The following is a 17,981-nucleotide window of genomic DNA, read 5'->3' as shown; positions in this document are numbered from 1 at the left end:
TTGTGGAAGTTACCTTATCTAAAAGGGACAGATAAACAATGAGCAATAGGGATAACTGATAAGTAAATGATATAGTATGTTACAAGCAAGTGCGTGCTATGGAAAAAAATACATCAGGGTAAGGGGAATTGAAAATGGAGAGAATTATATCAGTTATAAATCTTTTCTTTGATGCTACCACTTTTAATAAGGACATGAATATTCTCAAAGCAGAGAATGACTCCAAATCAGCAGAAAGAATTTTCTTATGTCTTATGTATAATGTTTTCTGCTTTTAGTCTGAAGACAGTAGCACTGAATTCTGATGGCACAGCAGTTGTGTGGGAATTGGATGAACTTAACTGTCACCCTTTGAAATCCCTGTTTCTGACAGGTCAAATATTTCAAAATCTCTTGTTAAGAACATTTTGAGCATGTTCCTTTCTTGGGGACATTTTCATCTTTAATAACAACCAACTTAGAGAAAGTAGGACAGAGCAACCAGGATATTTTGAAAACAACAAAGAAATAAATGCTTCATTGATAATTGCCTGGCACTCTGAAAGTCTAAGTGTTTAAAAAACATCAATTGTATTTCTAAAATTTGAGTAAGGTCACAGGCTAACAATACCATCCTGTGAAACTCTGATAATAAAACTAATGAAATTGGAAAAGAGTGGTATTTTATAGGGCAGTAAAAGGCAGAAAAAGATCCAATAAGTATTTTTGTATTTCCCCATATCCCACACTTGTCAATGAGAAGCTCCAGGGGAAAAACTATCTTAGATTTTTTCTGCATCCCAGAGTGGAGCATAGGACCTAACATAAAGTGCATTTGTTATCAGATATTAAAGTTCTGAAGAATTACCCAGGATACTTATGAAAACTATATAATCTTGAGTTCTATTGTATGGAATATACTTATACTAACTTATGCTAATAAAATGTCATTGATGAAATTCTGATTTAAATCTGGCAACCCTAAGACACGGTTCAAATTAAAAATGAGTATCCCATATATCTAAGGACAGATTTTGCAGCTGATAAGCGTTTATCTAAGTAGCAAGGATCTGTGATTTAATTCAGTTTTCTATGGTTCTAAACAGACTAAATTCTCTTACTTGGCCCAGATGTAGGTCTGTTTATTACCTTCTGTTTTCAGGCTAGAAATTAACACTGGTTTCTCAGCTTCGAGGTAACTGTGATTAGTCATATAGTGGGACTCAGTAGGTGAGTGTGACTACATAAACACAACCTGCTACCATTATTAAGAAACTTCATAAATCAGATATCCTGATGACATTATTGCAGCTTCACTTTTCATAAATGAAGATTATGTCATGATAAAAGAATGGAAAATCTATTTTAGCTTGGGTATGTTGATGTTTCAACAGAAGATGCCAACTATTAACCTATTTACATGGAGATGGATGATCTAACCACTCTAGTTCTAAACAATTGTGGTACTGAAATGACCACAAAGGGGCGCCTGGGCTGCTAAGTCGATTAAGAATCGATTAAGTATCTGACTCTTGATTTTGGCTCAAGTCATGATCTCGAGGTGGTGAGACCGAGCCCTACATCAAACTCTGGGCTGGGTGTGGAGCCTGCTTAAGATTATCCCTCTCCCTCTGCCCTCTTTTTTTTACAAAAATGTAATGATCATAAAGTGATCTGCAGACTGGCTCATTATTTTTATTCCTCATGTATGCTCATCTTTGTTACATGTTATGTGAAACCCAAATGATTTTCACTGGATTCTGCTTCATCAGGAATCCCAAAGAAGCCAGTCTTCAGAAGTTGTCCTTATTGTGTTAGGGAAAGGAATGATTAGTTTAAGATTCCCATGGAGTTAGATATTGTATTAGTTTTCTATTGCTGTGTAACAAATCACTACAAGTATATCAGCTTAAAACCAAATCCATTTATTACCTCACATTCTCTATGCATCAGGACTACAGGTGCGGCCTCACTGAGTCCTCTACTTCGGGGCTCACAAACCATAGTCAAAGTGTTCACAGAAGCTGGGACCTCACCTGATGCTCAGTGTCCTCTTCTAAACTCACATACTTGTTAGCAGAATTCATTTATTTGAATCTGTAAAATTCAACGTGGCTTGCTTCTTTAGGTCCAGAAAAGAGAGTCTCTGACTTCTAGATCCTCTTTTAAAGGGCTCAGCTGATTAAGTGAAGCTCATGCAGCCTCACTTAATATTTTCCCTTTTGATTAACTTAAAGTTCACTAATTGAGGACCTTAATTACATCTGCGAAATCCCTTTATCTTTACCATGTGATGAAACATTACCACAGGAGTGACATCCTATCACCACATCCTCATGGTTGGAAACAAGCGTCTCCACTACACAAACTAGAGATTATATAAGGGCTTGGGTCATTGAGAGTTCTTAGAAATCTGCCTAGTATTTTGCTTATAAAATTAGCATTCAGATCTTAGCAGTTTGGGAAAGTGAAATAAAAAGAGAATTAAACTTCCCTCTGTGACATATAAATACATAATTGGAGAACTAGTGAGGAAAAGAGAAAAGGAGGGCAAAAGAGAAAGAAAAGGGAGTCATGACATTGTGGTTTCGATAAAAAAGGTTATCAGTGAAAATTCAGAGCCCAGAAGGCTTAACAAATTTTATGATGACTAGCATCCAAAATTTAATGTAAAATTATTTGTTCACTTTTGTGGAATGGTTTGTTCATGTATATGTGGAATCTAAAAATGAACAAAACAAGCTCATATATACAGAGAACAGAATGGTGCTTGCCAGAGGCAGGCATTTGGGGGGGGGTAGACAAAATGGATAAAGGGGGTCAAAAGGCACAAGCTTCCAGCTATAAAATAAATAAGTCATGGATGTAATGTATAGTTTGGTGACTGTAGTTAACAATACTGTTCTGCAGTATTGAACAAGTATTTGAAACTTGTTAAGGGAGCAGATCTTAAAACTTTTCATCAGAAGGAAAAAAAATTGTATAGCTGTGTGGTGACAGATGTTAAACACTATACTTACAGTGGCATTCATCTGGTAATATATACAAATATGAATCGGTATGTTGTACACCTGAAACTAATGTTATATGTCAACTATATTCCAGTAAGAGAAAATTTGCCATAATGTTTCAGAATAGAAACCCCCACAGTGTCCCAGAATCTCAGAAAAGTTTACTATATGTAGGTTACAGAGACAGACTAAGACTTGAATGGAAATATAAACCTGAACAAATAGAGAATTATGACTCCTTAGATATATCATGACTACTCCGCATTTTCTACTATTTATGTGGTTAGGATTTGAGTCCATTTTTCTTCTTTGTTAGAGAACAAGTTGATCCCAGCAAACTGGAAGTCTCAGGAACTTTTAAAAAGTTAATTTGTGGATTGCATGTGTTTCTATGTGTTTCTAAGTGGAGAACAAGAATTAGAAATTATTTTAAGATATATAGGCAAACTTACTTGGAGGTAGGCCAGGAGAATATGGTTTATTCTGAAAAGAGGGCAAGCTATTAAACTTTGGGGTTATAAAACAAACAAATACTTAAACCTTTGGAAAGAACTTAGGGGTAATTTCACTGTGTTTGCAATTAGTAGCTGTTAATATGGCCTTTATAACTTGGTAGCACAATTCTAGATATTACTTACATCAGCAAAATGCTGCTGGCCTGACAGATGTCAATTATTAGAGGTTTTCAAATTGCACTTTTCATGATAAAATCACCTTGAGGCTCAAATACAAAAGAAATGACACTTGTATATATGAGTTTGACTCATAGATTAGAGGATGTGAAATATTAATGCTATTTACAACATTCAACACCTGCTGAATATGAATATACACAAAGTCAGCATAGGATTCCTTCTTTGTGAGAGGATTAGAATCATACAATAAGAGTTTAGTCTTTCAAAACTAGGAAAATATTTGGTGTTTAACTTGGATTTCAGGTTGGTAGGGATATTAGAAGCAATGTGTGGAAAGAACCAAGGATTTAGATTTGGAACCAAAAGTTCTTCCTTCCAGTCCTGTCTGTGTGACTTGTGTGTCATTGGATGAATTATTTAATATTTTAGAGCTTTTGTTTTCTCTTCAATAAAATGGGGACAGCCTCACAGGGTGAATACTGAATGTTTAAGAAGGTTTCAAGTTATAAGTAAGCATAATAACTTATTATTTTCCAAAGGTTCCGAGCTAGCTACCATCCGAGTATTTACTTCATAGGGAAGAGTCAGGCTGAAATGGCTCCAACAGTCAAATCACAGTATGGGATGTGGTAATAGGTTGCAGCAAAAAAAAAAAAAAGAGTATTTATCAAATGCAGTCTGAGATCTCTGAAGCTCCATGAGATTCTGAATTTGTATCTATTCTCACTTCAGCCAAACTTAGTCACAGGAGGGTCTGTCTGTAGGGGATCACTTAATCAGCTTAAAATCTGAAGAAAGTAAAAAATGAACAGGCTAAAGTCTGGGTAATGATCTCTATTTACTACTTTAATGTACCAGTGTTTTTGCATTGAATAGCACTTTAAAGTTTGGCAGAGTAGATGTTACCCTAATTATACAGAAGAAGCTGAGCCGTCTTACAGAATCTTTGCTGGCAAGATATTTTTAATGTACAAGATGAAAGGCCAGGATAAGAGGCAAGAGCCAGTTATTAGAAATTAGGCTTCATTGCATCACTTCACAATCCTCTCATTTTTTTCTTCTTTCATACCAATCTGTCTCTCTCCTCTCATTTTTATTTATATATAGGAAAGTTAAGTGATAAAAAGTGTGTTGGCTAAGTAAGGTAAAATGATACTAAGAAACATCGCAAACAAATCAGACAGAGCTCTAAAAAGATGCTTTTGGGATTTCTCTCAGGATCTTTAAGAAAATAAGTCACTGTAAAAACAACTACATTTGGGAGAAACCTATTTACTTAGTGGCATCAAAACACACATTAATGACAAGAGAGTGAGGTAAGCTTTGTGCTTTGGCCACTTGTAGTCTCTATTAATAGATTTAGAGGGTGATTTTGTCAGTCATTTTCATGATTTAGCATATCAAAATCTATAATTAATCTATAAGTAACATTGTAGAAAAATTCATTTTTGTGAGACTCCTGCAGAAATATTCCTTCTCCTCAAGTCTTTTGCTTTCCATTCTGCTCTCTCCACTGCTACTGTTTCTTAAATAATTTAATCATGGATTTGCTTTTGTTTAAGCATCTCTATGAATTCCAGATAGCTTTCAGTATAAACACTAAAGCCTCTAGCTTTGGATTCAGTTCCTCTTTTAATGTGGCCAGAAATTACCCCTTTGACCTTATTTTTACACGTGCACTTCAACTCCAGACACTCACACGTGACTCTATTCTAATTCAGTCATGTTTCACTCTTCAATAAATATTCCATACCATTTCATGAGACTAAGTTTTTGCAAATGCTATCTCTGCCTAGAATAGGATTCCTCCTTTTATGCCTCTAAACACTGCTCAGGATTCAGAATCGTGTAACTTTATTTATGTGTAATCTCTCTCTTGGATCCTATGGGTAGGCAATCCTTGTGTCCTCTGAGTTCCAAGAGATAATCCTATCTCCCTGTTATAATAGGTTCTACATTGCATTGCAATTTATGTTTCCTTTTCCGATTCCTCTGTGGACTATAAGTTCATCTGGTACCAAGACAGTCTAACTTGTTAATTGCAGGGCACATGGTATAGTGCTTGTGACCAGTTGATAATTAATAAATATTTGTTATAGTAAATCAAGGCTCTAGGAGCGCTTTTCTTTGTGTTACAAAAATTTTTTGTATTGATGCCTTTTTCAAAAAAAAATCTTTACTTACTTTTACAAGTATTTAGGGAGTCTTGATTTCATGTTCTAAACAGGATGTAGTAGGTCACAGTGGGCTAGCATTCATTCCCCTGTAGCAATGTGAAAAAAAGTGGATAAATTACAAAAATCATACTGTTTAAGTTTTGAGAAATCTTTGGAATCAGTAAGGACTAGGTGTAATAAAATTACACAGAGAGAAACTATACAAATGAGTTTTGAATCACCAGTTATTTTTTCTTGCAAATGAATTGCCAATTCCTGTTTGAGCTGAGGGTAGTGTTGGCCCATGTGTAGCACCTATGCTGAGGAGAGGGAAACCTTTTTTCCAACTGCACAGGTCTGGAGCAACAACTTGCAATCTTGAGAAACCTGAAACATATGCAATGAGCAGTAACAGAATTTAAGTTCTCATGGAATATTTACTAAAATCAACCTTCTGATGAGCCATAAAGAATCTCCAAAAATTTCAAAAGACAGGAATATATTTTAGAGTTTATTCTCTAATCACAATGCAATTAACTAAGAAGTAACTAATAATATCACAAGGAAAACCCCACTGTCTAGAAATTTAATAAGAAATCACTAAGTCATACATGAATAATTAAGTCAAAATGAGGGACGCTTGGCTTCTCAGTTGGTAGAGCATGCAAGTCTTGATCTCAGGGTCTTGAGTTCAAGCCCCACTTTGGACATGGAGCCAACTTTAAAAATTAATAAAAATAAAAACAAATAAATAAGTAAATATAAAGAAATCAAAATGAGAATTAGTTTGAACTGAATCATCATGAAGATACAACAGATTTAAACTTGTGGGATACAAATAAAGCATAATGAAATCAATGTTTACAGGGACATATATACTGTAAATATACATATTTTAAAAAGGGGTTAAAAATGATTTAAAATTCCATCTCAAGAATCTAGAAAAGGAAGAATATATCAATTCTCTGAAAAAGAAAAGAAAAATAAGATATGAGCAGAAACCAGTGTAATAGAATGAGAAAACAACTAAGATAAAACATTTTTAGAAAAGATTAATAGAATAAGTAAAGCACTGACAGAATGTTTAACAAAAATAAAGGAAAAAATAAATCACTATTACCATAAATTTGAAATCCATTATTAAAAACCTTCCTACAAAGAAAGTGCTTTACCAGAGAATTGTTCCAAACATTTAAGGTTAAAATTAACACCCATAAGTTAACATGTATGCAATCGCTCTCAGATAATAGAAACAGAGGAAACATTTAACAGCTTTCTTTATTTTAGTGATGGCCACATAACCTAAGACTTGACAAAGATATTATAAAGAAGGAAAATTAAAGACCAATTTCTCTCATAAACATAGGTATAAAATTATTACTATAACATTTTAATTGTATCAAGTGTTATTCAAAAAGGAAAATACTACACAACAAAGTAGAGGTTACTCCATCTAAGAAAGGCTGATTTCACATTTCAAAATCAATGTAATTCACCCTATTATCCCAGAAAAGGAGAAAAAACGTGATTTTCTCATAGGTGGAGTATAAACTTTTGATTCAACATCCCTTCTTGATAAAATTCATAGTAAACTAGTAATAGAAGGAAACATTTTTAATTTGGTTAAGAATATTTTCCAAACCACCATAGCTAACATTATACTCAATGGTGAAATATTGAAAACTTTCCCGTTAAGATCAGGGAATAAAAAATATGCGTATTTTTATTCATATTATACTATTCAATGCAATAAGATAAGAAAAATAATAAAATACATCTGATAAAAACCGATATCCAGAGCATATAAAGATATCTTAAAATTCAACAAGAAAAAAATCATACACTGAAAAACAAATGAGCAAAAAGTTGAACAGATAACTAATAAAAAGGAAAATCCAAATAAACATATAATGATGGACTCAAGTTTATTATTCATTAGAGAAATGCAAATTGAAACCACCAGGAAGACTAAAATCTGAATGAGAGAAAATGTTTAGTGTTAGTGATGGTGTGGATCAACTGGAATCCTCGTATGATGTGGCTGGGAGTGTAAATTGGTACACTCAGTTTGAAAATCTGTTTGGCAGCACTTTCTAAAGCTGAACATATGTATGCCCTTTGACTCAGCAATTCTGTTTATGTTCATTTGAAGACTTGTGCTGGGCAGCCCAGGTGACTCAGAGGTTTAGCACCGCCTTCAGCCCAGGGTGTGATCCTGGAGACACCCGGATAGAGTCCCACATCAGGCTTCCTGCATGGAGCCTGCTTCTCCCTCTGCCCGTGTCTCTGCCTCCCTCTCTCTCAGTGTCTCTCATGAATAAATAAATAAAATCTTAAAAAAATATATAAAGACGTGTGCTAAAATGTTCACAGCTGCATAATTCATATTAACCAAGATTTGAAAACTCAAATGACTATGAGTAGTGGAGTGGATTAATATTAGTATGAGCCATGTGCAAATTGTTGGTTTTATATGTCAAATAATTCAAATATTGACAACAGCATATTTTCTTCAATCAGTATATTGTGATATATAAACACAGTGATAACCATACAGCAATGTGGATAGATTCATAACCACATGCAACAACATAGATGAAATTTATAAACAAGAGGTTTAACCGACCCCCCCAAAAAAAGAAAAAGCCAGATATGAAAGAGTATATATTGAAAGATCCCATTTAAATAAAAAAAATTTAAGTTAAAACTAGACTACACTGGGGAGCCTGGGGGTGCTCAGTTGGTTAAGTGTCTGCCTTCGGCTCAGGTTATGATCCAGGAGTCCAGGGATGGAGCCCCCCACTTGCTCCCTGCTTAGCGGGGAGTCTGCTTCTCCCTTTCCACCTCCCTCTCCATCTGCCTCTCTCCCACTTTCATTCTCTCTCTCTCTCTCTCTCTCAAATAAATAAAATCTTTAAAAACTAAACTAAACTACACAGTTAGAAGTAAAGACACTTATGGTATCCTGGCTGAGAGTAATGGAAAGAGATATGAATGAGGCTTTTTGGTTATTAGGTTCTGTTAATGTGTTGATTCTTGATCTGAATGCTGATTGCACAGATTATGATCAGTTTGTAAAAATTTATTGAATGATACAATTGTGATTTGTACTTTACTGTATATATATTTTACTTTCATAAAAACATTTAAAATTAAATCAAGAAGCAGATGCAAGAACATATGAAAATTATTATTAGTGTATTGTTCTGTATATAATGGCATTAGAATGTTATCATGAATGTATTATGTTATTTAACCTCACAATAACTATATGAGGTAGGTATTATTATTTCCTGTCCACCTTTTAAAGATGTGGGAACTGAAGATCAGAGAGGGCCCATATGAAGCCTCGGGTCTTGAAAATGGTCACATGATCCCTCCACTCTCCAGCTCTGTTGGCACATTACATGTGCCAGGACTACTCTGAACCCAGAGCAAGCTCCACATAGGCTCAAGCTGGAGCCCTGAAACCCATGGCTTTACAGAATGATCTCTGCTCTGGGTTCAGAAAGAGGACTTCTGGAGGCTGTCAGCATCAGGGAAAGTGCCAATTAGGGGGACAAGGGACAGGAATCAGCAGACACATCTCCAAGGTCAAGGGTGGAGGCTGGGGAAGGGCAATGTGCTTTATTCTTGTAAATCCTCAACAAGCAAAAAGATGAAGATTGAACGGAGCAGAAAGTCATGGCAGACAGAAAGAAAAGGAAGAGGAAAAGTGTGAAGGCTGGGAGGCAGAGACTGTTTCCAGCAGAGTGGGCGGGGCGGGATGGGGGATGGCCTGGCTAGAGAGCTGGGGAGTACACAATTAGAGTGAGCTTTGAGTGACACTATGGGGGTGATTTTGAGGGGGAGGAGAGTGCATGGAGGACAGCCCACCCCACTAAAGCTCTGCACAGGTTGACCAAAAAGTGTGGCCATTGGATCCCAAGCACTAGTGGAAATTGCCTGTGTTGAGGTTTGCCCGTTTTAGCTATCAGGGGAGCAGGTACTCAATACATAGGTATCATGAATGATCCATCAGAAACACCAGGGTGAGCCATAGAGAGGCTTTTGACTTCATTTGAATCCTCTCTCTCTCTCTCTCTGCATATCTTAGCAGAGTGGAGCAGTGTGTCAGTCCATCCGTGGCAGATGACAGAAAATCCAACTCAAAGCCACATAAGGGGAGTTTATGAACTTGGGGCAATCATAGAATGGGCTTCAGGCCTGTCTCAAATAATGTGGGATCTTGTCTCTCTCCGTCTCCCTACTTAAAAAAAAAAAAAAAATCATGTCAATCACTGAAAGGTATTGATTCTGTCTATGATGAACACCCAATGGGTTTGAGGCCTTTTCAAAACTTTTTCAAAAGATTTTTAATGTTTCCATTTCCATTAAGCCAGACTTATCTTCCAGGGTCTATCTTTGAAATCTGTGAAATGTTGTGCCCAAGAGAAACAAAATGGACTCTAGTATCTGATTAGTTCAACTGCTGAGTGCACTTGTCTGGATGACAGATGAGAAGCGAACATGCCAAGTCTGGTTCTGTAAGTTAAGAGTCTCTAAACCATTGGCCCAGAATGTGATGTTCCTTCCCGCCTCAAGACATGCTTCATGGTTTGTCCACAGGGACCTGAAGAATGATGTTATCAGAGAGCTCCCAGGGAATGCCACAGGCTCCAGAAACTTTGGACAGTCAGTTCTGCTATAACACTTGCTTTGAAATACAGATCTACCCCAGTGCTACTGATATATTGGGGGCTAATTTGAGCATAATGCAAATTTCAAATTTTATGTTGGCTTTTGTGCAATTTCATCTAGGATACACACTAGGTAAGAGCAGAAAACTATATACAGGTGAAGTAAGCGGTGTATAAATCCAGAAAACTCACATACACACACATACCATGTCTCAGTTCTCTTTGTGCTATGAGACACAGCCATCCACATCTGATGCTACATTTCCTTTTTAATTTCAGATAATACTCCTTATACCACTTCATAAAAATGTATGAGCTGAGACCCCTCCAGTTTCCACAAGCAAACTTAAGGTAACTTTCAAGGTAAAGTGTTATATTTATACTGCTACTTATGAATTTCTTAATCATTTAATATATATAAAACTGTTACCCCTTTTATTAGACTGCTATTTTTTCATATGTGTTACTGATGAAGTTTGTGAATATTGTGCCCTAAACTGCTCCCCCTATAACCCCATCCCCTGTTGTTTTTATTGTGAGATTTTTGCATAGTAGAAGAATTTTCAGGAATATATATATATATATCATATCAAAAGTGCACATAAAATTCACTGAAATTCAGTCAGTGCTTTTGCATATAAAATTTGTTTCAAGGCAATTGAAACAAAGTGGGGCTTTGCTTCATATTAGAAGGCTTCATATTAGAAATAAAATGAGAATCTAGAAGTTACTAGGTATGTGACTCTGAACTCATGTTCACACGTTTAGGGATTCTTTTATTCTCAGAATATGTTTTTGCCATGTGTAGTACTGCTCTTTACATAAAATGTATTATAAAGGTTAAAGCAATTATTGACTTTCTACGCATCTTTCCAGTAAACGTAAAATTGTGTTAAATGTATTGAACTTATATATTAATCAAGTCATGTCACTTCTAACAAGATCTTCCCCTTTCCCTTTGATGATGACACGGTGTTGCAGCCTGTACTCAAGTGTGTTAACATGGATGTTAGTAAGTGGGATTTAGAACTGCCTAGAATGCAGTAATACAAATAAAGAATATACTCTCATAGGAGCAAAATAATAGTTTTAAAAGATAGTGGTGCAAAACTTGACTGCTTTGGGATGGGTAGATATATGTTTTTAATTAGGTATTTGAGAAATACTCATTCATGAAGAATAAGTTCTCTATGATATGAGCTCTTTTATGTCATCTGATGGGAATATGATGATGAGAACAGCCTTTTAAAGAACAGGCATTATATAACATTGATTGCCACAAAAGGCCTGTCTTGTAAAAAACATAATGTTTGTACCTCAACTTTGTTAGCATAACGCTACCAGTAATAACTGGACACAGAGTTAAAAAGGAACTTGGGGAGCCCTAATGTTTTATGCATCTAATTACCAGAAATCTGATTGTGTTGGAAGGAGGGAGGTGGGGAGCACTGATGAGATAGCAGTGCCTAAAACAAAGGAGAACATTGTCTCTTTGTATCTGAATCACTGTTCTTTGAATCATGAGGCAATCTTCAATGCACATTAACCCTTTGCCAGCTTGGTACAAGAAGCAAAGTGGAACCACTGTATTAGGCATCGTCACTTGATGCTTGAGATGAGTAAGACAAACGATTTTTGTCTTGTTTCTTTTGGGTTCAGGTTTTAGTGTTCACGAAGAAGTATTTTAAATCTCAAACCATTTGATTCAACTTGATGAAATTTCTACCTGCTTTTTCTGGGTACAAATAGGAGTAGTAGGACTAAGTTTTGTTGTCTGACTCGTCTTCTGGTCAATACAAGAACAGAGCCATATGTCTGTGGAGGGCACAACCAGCCAACATCCCTTCAGTATGGCAGGTTCTAGAATGCCTAAGGATCACATAGAGGTTCTCAGACTCATCTTTGCAAACTGCTGGCTGGCTTTTTTTTTTTTTTTCCAGGAAAAAAAGTGTCAATTAAATGGACTAAAAAGAAATTAACTTGTATTAAAGGGATCCAGAAACGCTGAAGACTCCTTTGGGCATGAAAGAAGAGGGCTCTGCAGAGTCTCCTCCTGCTGCACTGTGCAGTTTTGAATTGGCTGTCAAGGTGTGCTAGAAGAAAGGTCTTATTTTCCTCTGTGCCCCTGATGAACCTGTGTACTTGAAAAGGTCAGAAGTGAGATTAATACGGGTAGACATAAGAAGAGTTTCCAATTTACCTCTTTACTCATATATCATTCATACATTATTTATCAATGCTTCTGTGTGCTGAGAGCTGGGATAAGCACAGGGGAACAAAGGCAAGAATGATGTGGATCCTGTTCTAGTGGAGGATGACAGACAGGAAAACAAGTAAGAGCCACAAAGTGTAATGCGGACTCTGAAGAAGTTGAAGGTGGAGAGAGAGTAGTCGTGTCTACATAGAACACAGGTCATTAAACTTGTTTCCTCAATGGACACATTTAGCCATGAGCATGATTTAATTCCTCATGCTTCCAATTTAAAGCAAATGCTCAACGCAATATATATTGAATGTGACAGTGTTTAGAACATAAGTTAAATTATGGAGCTACAATTACTGCTATTCTGTGAGTATATGAAAAGGAAATTAATGGGTAGTTGAAGTTCTGAGTTACTCTGAAAATATCAAGAAGCAGGAGGAAAAAATTCCAGAACATCAGTTATTGCCTTAGCTTTGCAACTAACTAGTTGTGTAATCTTGCCAAATACTTCATTTTGGCCTCAGTTTCCTTACTGAGAAAGCCCCTGTTGTAGGTTGTCATGATTACATGATTACAGAAAAACTAAAAGACAAGAAGACTAAAAAAAAAAAAAAAAGAAAAGAAAAAGAAAAAAGAAAATCAAGAGTGTAGATTCTTAATAGCATTTTTCTGTGTATAAACAGACTTTAAAGAGCAACTGAATGATTTTGGATGTCCCTTGAAATTCAAACCAAATTGGAAGCCAGACGGTTGTTACCCATAATCCCCACATGAGATGAATCTCAGGAAGCCCATCTGCTTGAATTCCCTGTTTCCACATGGAAGTTAGGATCTCCAGCTATTCATAATCTGGTGAGTCATTTCCATCTTTTTTCTTTTTCTCATGTGTGCCAAAGAAAATTTCTGCTGAGGAATATAAAGATCTTAATCCTGCTTGGTGTCCCTGATGTATGTAGTAAATGTCCTTATCATGAATATCTGTAGAACTCAGAAGAGTACAAGGCAATATTGTGCATTTCATAAGTAAAATTCTATTCTCTACTACAACTACTCAGGAATTCTAACCCAGATTGTTAAAATCAAGTTCCCATTTCTGGGTTCCTCCCCTGTCTGGTCCACTTGTAATGTACCACCAGATTAATCTTTCAAAGCAGCTCTGCCCAATAGAATGAACTCTGATGGTGGAAATGTTCTATATCTTTCCTGTCCAACATGGAAGTTACTAGGTTACTAGGCACTGTTGAGCATTGAAATGTGATTAATGCAATGGAGAGCTGAATTTTTCATTATATTTAATTTTGATTAATTTAAACTTAAACTTAGGTAACTACATGTGCTGCTGGCTTCTGCATTGATATTATAGTTCTCAAGCACAGCCTTGACCATGTCCCTCCTCTGCTCAAAACTTTAGACAGCTTTGCTCTGCGTAAAATGTATCACTAAATTATCTCAAACTGGTATTCAAGAAATTGTATGAACTGTTCTTAAAATTGCTTTTCATGCAAAATAAACATTTCATCCAAAGTGAAATTTTTCTATTCTCAAACTAATCTCCTATTTTTCAGCAACTTTATTTTTTCTTATGATTTTTTAAAATGAGAATGACATTTTGTTCATTTACTTAATTATATTTTATATCAAAATCTCTCCTCTTAAATTTTCCCACCTCTATAAAGTCTTATTCATAGAAATTGATGACTCTTGTTCTCATGAAATCACTTTTTTATGGCATTTAGTACATTTTACTTTATATCTTCACTGTTTATGTACATACGTTAAGTCAATTACTTGACTGCAATCTTTCTGAGACTGTTGTCCATGTCTAATTTAATTTCCTATACTTCCTGGCTCTTCTCACAAAGAGGGAATATAAATTAATCATTAAGCAAACAATCAATAGCATTGGGTTCAAATCCCAGCCACCTGAATTACTGCCTATGTAAAATGATAAGCACAATACCAGGCATATAGCAAGTGCTCCGCAAATGCGAGCTAATTCGCAAGTGCTAATGATATAGGTTCAGGATTTTCATAGGCAGATTGTCATAATCATTTTTTGATACACAAGCAAAAGGTCATATTGTTTCATTGAGAGAACAAGATCAGCAAATATTCTCCAAGACTGTTAGAGAAGTTAGAGAAAGAAGCTTGTTCTCTCTCACTGCGGGAATTCTTGATCTACATTCACCTCTTTCTCCATTAATAAAAAAAAAAAAAAATGGAGTTTGGGGCAAAATGTCAAAAGATTTGAAACTTAATCCCAGGCAGCACCAACAGCAGGTCATCCTGAAAGCTCTTCCTTGGTAAAGCCAGCTCCACATCCACAAACATGTGGTTTCCTGCCCTCCTGCCATCTACCCATGTTCCCATGCCAGAACCTACTCTGAAGCACCAGGCTTGAATGGCTTGTTTCCTTTGGTCCTGGGTTTGAAAGGAATTATAAAGACATGCAGGTGAAAATGGAAGAGCACAGATTTAAAGAGAAGCTGCCCTTTTCAGCATTTGAGAGAATTCTTTGTTCTCTGCTTTTGGACACTAATCTTCAGGTTGATTATTTAGGCTGATTTTTTCACAGTGTCTGAAATCAAATGCTTTTGAAACTATACAGTAGAGAATTTTAGTTTTTTTTAAAAAAGACTATTCATTTATTCATAAGAGAAAGAGAGAGAGAGGGAGAGAGAAAGGCAGAGACACAGGCAGAGGGAGAAGCAAGCTCCATGCAGGGAGCCCAATGTGGGACTTGATCCTGGGACTCCAGGATCATGCCCTGAGCCAAAGGCAGATGCTTTAACCGCTGAGCCACCGAGGCATCCCATAATGTGGTTAGATTTGAACTGAATAACATAAAAAAGCATTTTGCATGGTACCTGGAACATAAAAAACAGTATATTTAACTATTTTCCCTATGTGGTTCGTACTAAAACAAATACTTTGAATTATTAAAGAATAGTTCCTTCACTGGCTAGACTACTTATAACCTTTCCATGTAACCTTGACTATATTATTAGTTAATCTTTTATTTGGAAATAAAAATTTGTAGCTTAACAAAAAGTAGCAATGTTAATATAAAGGATCCCCGTATACCATTTAACCCAAATCACCAATTTTGAAAATATTTTGCTCCATTTGCTTTATTACATGTACTCTCTCTATATAACATATGCGTAGTTTGTGTAGGTATGATGTGCATATAGTATTATATTGAATCATTAGAGTAAAAATTATGTACATTATGCCTCTTACCCCTAGATGTTTCAGTGTAGATTTTCAAAGAACAAGGACATTCTCTAAGATAACTACAGAACAGTTATTAACCTCAGAAAACTTGACACTAATACATTTACCTAATCTACAATCCATACTCCAGTTTTGTCAAGTGTCCTAATTATATCTTTAGAGTATTCTTTTCCTATTTGGTGCAGGACCTAATCCAAACTCACATACTATATTTAGTTGTCATGTCTCATTAGTCTCCTCTAATCTGAAGACCTTCCTTAGCCTTTTGTCATTTCCTCTAACATAGTGTAGGTGAAAAATCTTTTTACGATGATTTAAACTTCTGTGGGAAGCAGGTTCTGAGATGGTTCTCAAAGATCCCTAGTATCTGTGCTCTGTTGTGGCACAAAGGTGGATTTTGTGACTTGCTTTTGACAAACAGAATATGACTAAAGTGATGAACTGTCATTCCTGAGATTAGTTTACAAAAAGATTAAGTTACCTCATACCTTTGCAAGCACCCAGCTTGCCTCATCAATATACTAATTCTCAGTATAAAGAAACTTGAGATTTAGTTTTGTCCTCCTAAAATACCAAAGGCCCAAATGTCAGTAGAACATTTTCTGAAAATTTCCAAAACTTTTATATATATATATATATATATCAACCTATCTGATTTTATTTTTAGAATCATGGTAGGTCTTTTCTGCTTTACCATTGTTTATGGCCCATTCTTATCTCAGCTCCTGATTATTAAATAATAAATTTTTAATAAATCTGATGTTTTATAATGAAACTTCCAAAGTTTATACATATATATACATATGTATGTATACATATGTCTCACGTAAACATATGTATATCATATATATTAAGCCTATAAATTTGTGTAAAGCCCATAAAATATAATTTAAAGCCTATGTCAGTCCAGTGTATATTACTAGTCCAAGTAGCTCACTTAATTATCAACTCCTACCCTTTTGAATGATTATCCCATTTTCAATTAGAATTTTTGCCAGATTGAAACTCATAATTATGACAGTCCTCCCTCTTTACAACCTATTTGTTAATGGTACAAAAGGTTTTTCCAGACACTAGAATCCATCTCTTTCCCATATCTAGCCAATTCTCAAATCCTGCTAACGTGCTACCAAAATTCTTTTTTTTTTTTAATTCTTTTTGAAATGTCTCTATAATGATCCTTTTATCTTTTTCTTGGGCTTCTAGGCTGGGTGTTTGTAACCACATGTCCAGCTGTCTGTAAGAACAGAGAAAATTTTTTTCTGTTCTTGTTATTTATTTTCATTTACAAGACATGTGACTTTATTTTACAAGCACTGATCTTTAAAACTTTTGTAAAAACTCCATATTTCCAAATATTCCATAATTTATTTATCCAATTCACTAGGCCTGTATTAAACCCCTCAGAACACCTGGAGTGAAGTTTACCCCACTAGAAAGTGATGGGAGGGCTTAAAGCAGCAATTCTTTTTTTTTTTTAAGATTTATTTATTTATTTGAGAGAGAGAGGGTGCACACATGCATGCTGGAGGGGCAGGGAGAAGGAGAAAGAATCTCAAGCAGTCTCTGCGCTGAGTGCAGATCCTGATGTTTGGCTTGATCTCATGACCTTGAGATCATGATGTGAGCTGAAGCCAGGAGTTGGGTGCTTAAACAACTGTGCCACTCAGATGCCCTGGAACAGAAATTCTTAAACTTTTGTTTTAGGGCATTGTTACCTTCTTACAAACTACTAAGTATCTCAAAGAGCTTTTGTTTAGGTTTGTTAGAACTATCAATATTTACCATATTAGAAATTAAACAGAAAATTAATTAATTTTTATTTTAATTAATTAACTAAGTAATATTAAACTCATTATAGATTAACATAATAACATATTTTAATGAAAACTATTTTCCAAAAATGTAATTACTGATGGGAAGAATTGTGTTGTTTTACTTTTTAATCTCATTAATGTACGACTTACTAGATGCCAGTTAGATTCTTATATCTGGCCTGCAACCAACCCATTATAATATGCTGTTTTGCTGGAAGTGTAAAATAAAAATCCATCCATAGGCAGACATGAAATTGGAAAGAG

The 17,981-nt window shown here is 35.4% G+C and overlaps 1 long non-coding RNA gene across 8 annotated transcripts in view; it reads left to right on the top strand.

Annotated features, from left to right (window-relative positions):
* The window catches only part of LOC144289010 (uncharacterized), a 327,654-nt gene that overhangs the window by 109,519 nt on the left and 200,154 nt on the right, over positions 1–17,981 (top strand). For 7 of the 8 annotated variants that reach the window (XR_013357072.1, XR_013357069.1, XR_013357074.1 and 4 more), the window contains exons 4-6: positions 10,740–10,823; positions 12,452–12,610; positions 13,347–13,515. This is a non-coding gene — a long non-coding RNA (uncharacterized LOC144289010). Of the gene's footprint in view, positions 1–10,739; positions 10,824–12,400; positions 12,611–13,346; positions 13,516–17,981 lie in introns of all 8 variants that reach the window. The other variant, XR_013357070.1, reaches the window with a different exon arrangement.

Source organism: Canis aureus, chromosome 18 (genome assembly GCF_053574225.1).
Source record: "Canis aureus isolate CA01 chromosome 18, VMU_Caureus_v.1.0, whole genome shotgun sequence".
Taxonomy (NCBI): domain Eukaryota; kingdom Metazoa; phylum Chordata; class Mammalia; order Carnivora; family Canidae; genus Canis; species Canis aureus.
This window is presented reverse-complemented; position numbering and strand designations above follow the sequence as displayed.